This window comes from Rhamphochromis sp. 'chilingali' (assembly GCF_963969265.1).
Source record: "Rhamphochromis sp. 'chilingali' genome assembly, chromosome: 16".
NCBI lineage: Eukaryota > Metazoa > Chordata > Actinopteri > Cichliformes > Cichlidae > Rhamphochromis > Rhamphochromis sp. 'chilingali'.
This window is the reverse complement of record NC_137943.1, coordinates 24,722,552-24,733,857: the sequence shown is the minus strand read 5'-3', so window position 1 is coordinate 24,733,857 and position 11,306 is coordinate 24,722,552.

Genomic DNA, 11,306 nt, shown 5'->3' with positions numbered 1-11,306 from the left:
GAAAATCAGTACTGGGTACCTGTTATCTTTAGGTCCTCAGATGGCACTGCCTTAAAAACAGGCACAATTTTGTCACAGAAATCATTGCATGAACACAGTTCCTCTTCAAGAAGTCCAGATTCTGGTTTCCTAAGTTCCCAGATATTTACAGACTGCTGTTAAAAGAAGAGGGAATGCTACACTTTAGTAAACATGAACCTGTACCAACCTTTTTGAGATGTGTTGCTGCCATCACATTCAAAATTAGCTAAAATGATATAATGTTTTTCTTAAACTGGTCATTTTTCTTGGTCTAAACATTTGATGTTTTGGTGTTCTCTTGAATGAAATATGGGGTTATGCAATCAGTTTTTATTTTCATTTTACACAGATTCCCAGATTTTTCAGCACCGGACTAAACTATGCTTTTCATGTCACCTGTGTTCAAACCACTGATTTTTGTACAGCAGTTTTGTTGCTTCAAGTCTTCTTTGTAAACTGTTCATGTTTGTGTTTGTGACATGCTGCTAACACCACACCTTACATATGAACACACTTAAAGCTAGATTGGGAAACTTTGTGGTGCTTAGAAAATGGTCAATTGGGCCAACCCATCAACCACTGAGTTAAAAACATAATCACAAAGACAGTTCTTAATTGAGGTTTTCCCCCTCAGACACAAAAACATGTACCTTTTTTAGACTTCTCATTCATGCAGTGCACATTAAAGGTTTTAAGATTCATGCTACGATTCACAGGAATTAACCATGGTGTATTTAAGCACCCTATCTCTTGTGCAGTTTATCTTCATTAACCCAGAGATCAATATGTCATCGGCTCAATTACAAGAGGCATTGATGACATTGAGCCCACCATCCATATTTGTTCCGAGTCACTTCATCCTGTCCTTAATCCAACTTAGACCATTTATTTGTGCACCTTCAACCATCTTGGGTATAACCTATTGCGAGACCATTTTCATAATAGTGTTTGTAGAATAAACAGAGCTTGTTATGATTATGTGTGCAGAGCTCCTGCACGTGCCCTGTGGGAGAATGGTTGGCTAACAGAGATAAAAGAATGGCAAAAGGAGTGCTAAAACATCTAAATTTTAAACTATTACTCTGCAGTAAATGAGCGGGCAAATGCAAACAAATGCAGGGTAAATGAGGGTTTTAGCTAATATTAACTAAGCTTATAAGTCAGAGCAGTTAATGATCTTTCAAATCAGCTCATGCTAGTACAAGAACTTTCAATTAATGTCAATTTAAAGCCTAAAAAACTTTTTTTATTCAAGCAATTTCAAGTCTGCACTGATAAGAGTTTTTCTTAGTGAGGAAAGTTGGTCTTGATGGAACTGTTAAAATTAAAGAACAATTACTTCCGAACACCCCACCCAAGGAAAAAAAAAAAAAGAAAACAGATTCAGGGCTTTTTTTCCCTCTGCTGCATTTGGACAGTTTCATGCATTTCAAAGGTTGTTTTTTCCTTTTTCTTTTTCTCTGTTTAGAGCCATTTCAGCTCAGTTGTATAAAGAACCATTTCAAAAGAGCTTTACATTACCCCATTACGTTTTTCAATTTCATCATACAGAAGCTGAGACAGAAAGGCTCTGATGTAGGATCACAAAAGTGCAGACCGATGCTCCTTATGAAATACTGGCTTCGGCTCTTCCGTGCTCCTTTAGCACCTTCCTTTGGCTGCCTCTTGAGCGGAGATCCACAAAGAAGTGATTCGAACTCGTGTGATGAGGACACAGGTCAGAAGAGCTGGTAGACTGCTGGTCAAAGCTGAGAGGAGCAGGTGTCACGAAGCTGTGTTTAATAGGATCTTCTCAATCTGCTTAGATGTATTCCATGACTCCAGAGCTGTGTCCCACTTACTGGATGATATTACTCCTCATATCTTCAGCCGGTCTGGTTTGTTGTGAGGTGGTGATTGAGCTAGTCAGCTGAAGTGAACGGCAATCTCTGCTGCCTTTGATTTGCTCTAATGGCCCTGTGATTTCTATTATTTTTGGAGTGCACTTTTGGCAGCTATGCCGGGACTTATTAGACTTGAATTTTATGCATTGAATACAAACAGGTTATATGTCTGCAGTAATAAAACAACAGCTTTGGTATACGCTAGCTTAACAGAAAAATATTTTGTTGCTCCTATGCGGTTTAGTGCATATTTCATTAACAGTCTGACACTTTTGAAGGAAAACATTTCTTTCTTGTGCTTACAGACCTGTTTTTCATCCCTAAACTGGAGATGCAAGCAGCTCGAGACTGTAATAAATAAATAAGTCCCAAAAAGTAGGCATGCCCATTGATGCCCATGACCTTAAGAGACACAGAAGCAAACATGAAAACACACATGCCTGGCCTGCTAATAACCTGCTTAGACAGCCTGGCACACTGAGCCATCTGTTGATTGTATGGTCAGCTGCTCATCACAAAGCCTCTTGACAGCTTTTGTCTTTTTTTAGTTCTGTCACCTAGCTTCTATGGGTCATGCTCTTGCTTCCAAAAGGGCTTATTTCTCTACTTAGGTTGCTCCAGCTTACATCCTTAGAGAGACAAAGGCCAGCACAGACTTTCTATCTTCACTCACTGGGCTGCCCACCGCTTCTTGTCCAAGGTTTAGGTGGTTAAATTTAGATTTAAAAAGACACTGTGCCTTTTTTTTTTCCAAAGCTCAGCACATGAGAATAGTACACCAAAGTATTAGAGCCACATTAAGAAACAAGAGCACTGATAGGCCACAAGGACAAGGGCTATAATAAAACTTTGATGTTTTCTGATGTGTTTATTACCATATGATGTCAGCCTGTTATGCCATAGGGCACACTGAAAAAAATGAAAACTGAAGAAATAAAGTGATTTTTTTTTTCAAGGTCAGTTTTAATAATGAAGGTCAAGGTACATGTACCTTGACCTTACATAGTATGTTTTTTTGTTTGTATTTGTTGTTTTGTATTGTGAAGTTTGAAGACAATCCATCAAAAAGACCTTTTCATTAAAAAAAAAATGTGGGTAATATAAAGTTTTTACAGATTATGTGTGACCTTGACCTTTGATCTTGACCCAGTTTTCCAATAAATTAAATCAGAGCTGTTGTTGGTATCAACTATCACAAAAAAAATTGAAAATTATATGTTCAACACTGTGGAGGCTAGACTGCTAACAAACTGACAGAATTTTTTTTTTTCATTGTGTTAAAACAACAACTTTAATCTCCACATTTCAACCTTATTCTCAAAATAGCATTTTGAGTTTAATAGCAAAATGTAAAATAATCAAAATGAACAACAATGGAAAAATGCTTCTTTTTTTCTTTTTTCTTTTTTTTCATTAATGCGTCCATAATCCTCATCATGTTCAACAGTGAACACCGGAAAGCATTAATCTGATTTTGTTTTTTAAACTCAAAACTTTTTAGGACATTTCCTAACACAGACTCTGGCCTTCTATAATAGCTGCAGCATGCGATACTGACCTCATGGTATACCTATATACAGCAGATACGTAACTTAATATTTGCACAATCCCATGCAGTTCCATACGCCACTTACTGTAGAGGCGCCTGACCGCTGCATTAACCCCTGCTCTGCCACCACTTTGGCAGCCAGCGAGATAGTTATTTTCAAGGCAAACACAATTAAAGCTGTGGGTTGAAACACATCAGTAGGGGAGATGTGAGGGAGATGCAAGCATCTGTATCCTGACATGTTGTGTAGCTTCCTGCCTCCTCTCACATAACGCTGCACATTTGTCACCCCCCCCTTTCCCGCCTACACGCTCTGCTGCTGATGTGGAGGAGAGTTCATGCTCTTTGGAGTGGCAGTCTCACTTTTATAGCAACAAGGAGGTGCGGGGCCGACACCCTCACTGGCAGACGTATTCATTATTCAATAAATATTTTTCATATTCCGAGTTATGAAAGCACAGTTCTTTCTTGGTGTGATTATCCTTTGTGGCTGTTTGCCCCAGGCTGTAGAGAGAGATAAACGAAGCATACCAATGATCGATGCCTTCCAGGAAGGACAGTAACAATATATTAAGTAGGAGGGATTGACTGTTCTCCCAGTTTTTTAAACATTGCTTTGTCTTACTTTTCTTCAGTTAAAGTTTTGTTACTGTAGAGATCAGATTAAACCAGCAATACTTAATGCAATCAAGTAATTGCTGTGGAAGGTATTGTACTAGTTTGCTTATTGAGGTAAAGGTTAAGGCCTGGCACTGAGTTTGAGGGTTAGCGGTTGGAGAGTGAAGATAATGTACACCAGTAGAGCTTCCTTAAATGGTGTGTGTGTGTGTGTGTGTGTTTTGTTGCTGTGTGTGTGTGTGTATCTGTGTCTGTTTTTCGCTGTGCTGAGCCATATTGAAAAGATAATCTGTGTTTTTGTGCCATTCCTGCCAAAAACAGTAGACTGATAACCCGATTTGCTGGTAACCTTACACTTGGGGGACACTGATGACAAATACCTTCCTGGGAGGCCTTGGCAGCCGCAGCCCATATATTACTGAAGGGTCACCTTGGCCCGGTCCCCATCTCATCACAAAATAGCGTTCAGTACCTTCTCACTGTGGACAAGGCCATACTTCATGCTGCCATATATCTTAGCTGCAGGAGCATCTCTGGGTGTATCAATATAAATAGTAGAAAACTGATAAACTCAGTGAGGATGTTGATGTTGTAATGCTCTGCGAAAACGATATTATTTTCCACAGCGTTGCAAAGATAAAAACTGCCTGCTCGCTGATTCACGTGAGGGATTGGAGTCTGTCTACAGTACACACACATGCAGGCAAACACACACAGACATGAAGACAGTCATGCAGAGTATCATCTAAGACAAGTATAATGCAAGATTAAGTATTGATGTGTCACAGCACCATAGCCCGAGGTATTAAGCTCTATCTGGCATGTGTTACAATAACTACAAAAGACAATATTCCGAATGTGGAACAGGCCTTGTAGCAATTGTAGGATGTACCAACTTAAGACATGCAATAAAAGTTAAAAAAAAAAAAAAAAAAGTACAATAAAAAATAGTAGAAGGGGCTGATAAATCCCGGTTACCTAGCAACAAGCGGCTTAGAGAGAACTCAACACTAACTCTGGCTTTCGTTCTGTGGGCCAGTCTCATTCCATTTTTCATGATTAAGCTTAGAGAGGGAAGTCAAATTTAGAGACAAACAATCATTGTGGTGTTAATTGCTCAACTGCTTCTGCCAAACCATTAGCACAAGCTAAAACTGTGAGCTATTGTGTGGCAGGACGATTTGGAAATCGACAATAATCAAAAATTGTTGCAACTTGTTGCTAATTTGTAGCATTAGGTGTGTTTGTTCAAGTGTAGCCTGTGGTTAAAAAATATTCCTCTCAAAGACTAATGAATAGATGTTTGTCTGACACTGATAAGTATTGGTGTCTAGCTCTGGTGCTGTGTGTGTGTGTGTGTGTGTGTGTGTGTGTGTGTGTGTGTGTGTGTGTGTGTGTGTGTGTGTGTGTGTGTGTGTAAAAGGGGTGTTAAGCACAAGAAAAAGTTTGCAGCTTGACTTTTATGCCAATACGAGTGTGTGTATAATGGATATGTGTGAGTGTGTATGTGTGTGGAGCAAGTGCGTATTTCTATGTGTGGGTAGAATCTGATAGGTGCTCCCTTTTTCCTCAGTGCTTCACCTCCGATCAATGCCCTCCCACAGGAGACCCCATGTCTTCACCCACAAAGAGGTTCTGTTACCTCCTCCCTCTTGTCTGGGAAACAAGACACCTCTTTACAAAAAGTGCTTTTTTTCAACCGCTTTCTTTTCAAGGGACCTTCATTTCATTATTCGCTCTTTTTGTGCTACCTGCATATCTGGTAGAGATGCTCTACTAATAAGGAAACAGATACAAAAGAAAGGGGGGGGGGGGGAGAAAAAAGAAAGTACAGAAAATAACAATCAATAAGAGGCCCACCTGTCTCTTGCTGTCTCTGAAATTGATCTTCAATTTGCTGTTGTGTTCAGTGGGTTCTTTGGTTAACAGTTTTACTTGTATTTTCCTCTTCTCTTTGCCAAATAAGTCCAGTTAACCTGGCGGTTTCTTTACGGCAGCAGTAATGGATGGAATGGCACGCTGTGAGCACTGTGTCCTCACAGTAAGAAGGTCATGGGTTTGCATCCAGTCTGGGCCTTTCTGTGTAGAGTTTGCATGGTTGTCTGCTTGGGTTCTCCAGCTACTTTTACTTCCTACTACATTTCAAACAAATGCAGTTAGTGAGGTTAGGTTAATTGTGATTCTAAATTGCCCACAGGTGTGAATGCCCTGTGACAGATTGGCCACCTGTCCGGGGTGTACCCTGCTTCTCACCCTGTGACAGCTGGGACAGGCCCGAGCCCCACTGCAAGCCTGAATTGGATGAGTGGAAGAAAATGCATGGATGGATTGTTTGCCTGTGTCACTAATCCCACTGAAAAGTAGCCACTACTACCAATAATAATATTACCATTTATACCAAATCTACAAGGTAATTACAATGGCCCCCCGATGAGCAAGCACTTTTGCAATAGTGGGAAGGAAAATCTCCCTTTTAACAGGAAGAAACTTCCGGCAGAACTAGGCTCTGGGAGGGGCAGCCATCTGCCATGCTACTTCTGAATGTGAGATCCTCCGTATTTCCTTCTATGTGTTGAAACAGTGACTCTATCACAACAAATGTACCAAATCGTCTCTTAGATACTCAAGACAGATATCACTTGGGAAATTTAGGCCACTTTGACACAAAAAGTGATGTTTATTCGCCGGCTTGCCGGGGCTTCAGGTGCACAATAAAATCACAGAGCGCACACAAACATAGTCAGAACACGAATTCCAGAGAGATCTAAGCTGGAACTGGTCCAGAGTTGCACAACAACACAACCTTTAAGAGGAGATGGCTTAAATTTAAATCAGGTATGATTACTGATGTTTATAGATGGCTTTGTGGCACTATTAATGTCTGTTAATAGAGTCTATTAATGTTGAAGCTATAGTCTAGTACTAGAATGGTGGGGCAGTGTGATAAACAATGTAAAAAATAATAGTGAAAGAAAAAGATGGGGAAGGACACTGTTTTTGAGCAGCAGATTGAAGGCCTTTGTTTCACCCCTTTAGTGAAGTATTTAAGCTGACTCTGAAACTATGGTTCAACAAGTTTGTGCTTATGGTGGCATTTTTAGGGACGCCTGAAAGTGGCTGCCGACTCATGCAGAAGGAGCAGGTTAACAGAATGATGATTCGCAGCCTTTCAGTGCCTAGCAAATACAGATGGTATGGTGTGTAAATGGAGGCTTAAGGACGGAGACACAGAGGGAAGGAGTGGGGGTGGGATGCAATGAGACGTGTTCGTCTGAACTGAGACACTGAGCAAACCTAAATGAAAGCAGAGTGTGTCTGAATTAAAGGAGAAGATAATGGGACAGAAAGAGGGAACAAGATGAAGAGAAGCAATTGAGGTGAAGTGAGAGAACACTTGGAAGATACAGTGAATGGGCAGAGAGTGGGCTGAGCTGAGAAAAGGAGCTGTTTACCAGAGAGAGGAAGGCAGCGAACGAGAAAGAGACCGCAATAGAAGAGAGATAGATAATCGACGCGGGTCGGAGGGAATGGGAGAGGGGGCGGTCGAGGGTGAAACAGACAGTGACAGAGTGCACAACGGGGAGAGAATAAGATAAAGGTATAAGCAAGGGCGGAGGTTGTGAGGGAGAGATTTTCAAGAAATGGGTGACAGTCGTACTGCAAAAAAAAAGGAAAAAAGGGAAGAAGAATTCCTGTTGTGTCTGCTGGGTGCAGTCCTTGAGCCGGCCAGAGGGCAGCCAGGACGGATGCAGCCCTGGTTGGGGCTGTGGAGGGCATCGGGCAGGACAAGCACTTGCAATGGGGACATTAACAAAGCGTGAAATTAAAGCTGCCATGCTGCAGGGACCCTGGATCCTTCCTTAACCCACAATCATCATCACCCCTCTGAGGCCTGCCTCAGAGGCTGGAGGGAGGAAGTAGCTGCGGGGCATTGACAGGATGCTGAGGGGTAATAGAGCTTGGTGTATTACTGTAATGATGTGTGGAGAAAGGACAGAGGGGGGAGATTATAAAGGGAGGCTCTAATCACTCCTGCGTGACAGCACGGCTCTATCTGGTACCACAGGCAGTAATGATGCCACACACAGGTGTTCATGGAGTGACAGCACCGAGCTCTGTGTGTTTGTGCGAAATCAGAAATGCTGACAAGGCACATGTTCACGTGTGTGTGTCTACGCATGTTTCCCAATGTGAACATCTATGCGACCTGTCACTCACTGCGCTGCACCTGCATGTCTGTTTTCTCAAGTTGAGTTCAGCTGACAGGATGAGGTGGTAAACACTCTACTCAGCATGTTGATTTACAGCGGAAATGCTGATGTGAAATGGCAGTGGTCTTAACCACCAGTTTTTTACAAAGTATTTTAAATTCGTATTTTTTTCCCTACTTTTTAGGTTCCTGAATAACGCTGTGCTGAAAAAGAAGTTGTTAGGACATGGGTACAAATCCCCAGTGTGTTGTTTTGTTATTTATCCAGAAAAAGAGACAGAAGATCCACTTGCTTCAGTGTTTTAACACTGGAAATTGAATATCTTTTTGCTTTTTGGGCAGAACAAGCTTTTTCACCTTGGGCTCTGTGACAAGCATTTTTTTAACTGCCTCATCGATTCATTAAAAACAGTAAGCAGCACAGGAATCAAATTAAAAAAAAACAAACACTTTGTGCAGTCTTAGAAGATTTTCTGTTGATGCATTTTTCACTCTCCTTACATCACCGTTAAAAGAGCTGTTATATAATTACATTATTTCCTCTGGTAAAATGTTCACCTAATTAGATGTTTTCAAGCCTTTTATGTCATTGAGTGTAGCAATCTGAGCTCCCTTCAAAATCAACAACGTCGCTGTAAACAATCCAGAATGTACAACACAAATACTATGTGCCACTGTCATCTAGCTTCAGTTGGCTGTCGTTAATCTCAAAACACCGTCATCCCCATCTTCAGCAATCTAATGTCATCCCTGCTCTGCTGGATGAAAATGAGGACAGCATTGATTTTGTCCATGTATGCATCACTGTCATGGAAGCGCTGGTGCTCTGCTGCAGTGGCGGCCAGTTAATAAACCTAGTGTGAGGTCTAGTGATGGGGCATCATCAGCCTGCTCTGTGCTGCTGTCAGGAGCCATTTACCCCAAGCATCTCCTCCCCTAATGGAACATCTAAGTCAATAAAAACAATCATCACTGCCAATTCTACTGAAAGCAAGGAAATTATTTTAGGTCATCAAAGAAAACATGGCTTAGGTGTTTGAATCTATCTGTCCAGGGAGCAGCTTGATGTGCACTTAGCCAGACAACCTATTACAGTCTCGATCTTCTGTATTTGTCTTGTGTGAATACATTGATGACCCCAGCAGGGTTTTTTCAGCGGTGAAAGCCAATTGCCTCACAATGAACCGGCTGTTGTTTGACCATGCAGATGCTGCAGTTTGAGTTCTCTTGGTGGGCCGGGGAACTTGTTTAGTGGGAAACAGAAATCTATGTCTGACTGTGTTAGACTGGGTACAAACCTTATCAGCGGCCATGTTTTTACTCTCACCATGGTTTAATGAACCACTCTCAGCATCCACTCAATATCTCTTCAGCGAGGACCTCCATTGTGCTGCCAAAAGGTCAATAGCTGGACAGTGTGTCTTTGAGAGGCTTTCTGCCTTACTTCAGGACTCTTAATGGTGTTCAATGGAGAGAACCACATCATTCCCAAGGGGCCGTTCCCAGATATCCGTCCGTGATACCTAATCCGGGCCCATTAGCTCTCCTTCCAGCCGTGAAAGAGTGTGTCTCTCTTGCATCTCAGGAATTAAAAATTAACTAGCTATTATCCATTTGTCTGATGGGATGCTGTGGATGGTTGAAACAGCAGATTCCCCCAGCGATGGCCTGCAAGGGCCGGTTTGTGGAACCCAATCTGCTGGAGGGAAAACGCTGACTGTGATGGCAGGAAGTAACAAAGAAATAATGTCTCTCCATCACATCCATCACAACCGACTCGCATCTGTAACAGCTAACAGCTGGCTACAACAAAATGACCTCCCCCGTAAAAAGCTGCAGTCTATTCCTGAGCCGTCATGAAGCACGCCTGACCTTGCTGCCAGCGTCCTTACATATGTATGCACTGTCAGTGCACTGTCAGTATAGTGGAAGCTACATATGACTCACACCAAGCAGAATGTTGCGTTTTCGCTCACGTCTTGTAGATGTTTAACATTTAATGAGTAATTATGTCATCATATAAGATGGCACGTTTGCCGCCGTAGGAAGTGCTGCACTGCAAAAAGGCAAATAGTGTCACTGTTTTCAGCAGTGTTCAACACTCAGCAAAATCCTCCACATTGCAGAATAGAAAACAATTTGTGCTGTGTCGCCTCCTATTCCTTCTTAGATCCTTATGCTTAAGGGCCTTGCCAACCTGCTGGCTGCCATGCATCTCTCTTCTATTGCTGAGTGGCTAACTACTCTAACCACACTGGGAAAAAAGGAAGGGAAAAAAAAAACAAAGAAGAGGAGGACAGGCTTGTTTCTCTGCCCCCATCCCTCTGCAGGAATTTTCTGCCTTTGATTTCTTCTTTTTTCAATAACCAAGGGCTCTTTTCACCGTTGCCAACTCAATGAGAGCTTATGCGTCCTTCATCCAATTCCAACCCACCACTCTCTGTCTCTTGCCGGTACTGTCTCTTCCTCTTCGTTTCTCTGCATTTCGTCTTATAAATATAACTTCTGTGAAAACGTTGCTGTGTGTTTCTTATGGTTCCAGTCTTTGAAGAAGAGGAGTATTTCAAATCATTCACAGCTCTCTCTCATGGCTTCAGAGGTGTACATTTACATGCTGTTTAGTGGATCACGTTGTATTATCAACATTAAAATCCTGACTAATAGAATGTTTTCTTAGATATATTGGAAGAGCTATTTTCCTGTGTCTTTGGGTTAACTAGAAATATACACAGTGGGAATCCTTTCTGCTAATTCGTGTATGTCACACATGCATTTCCTGTCTAAAATTGCTAATGTGGGCTGCCCACATTCAGGTCCAGACCAAAAAGGCTAGGCAGCGCCTGTATCACCTACGACAACTGAGGAAGTTCAGGGTCTCTCCAAAGATCCTCAGGATTTTCTATACAGGCGCTGTGGAGAGCATCCTCACACAGAACATGACATCGTGGTTTGGGAACAGCTGTGTGAAGGACCAAAAAGCTCTCCAGAGAGTGATCCGTACAGCAGAACGCTGCTGCAGGATTGC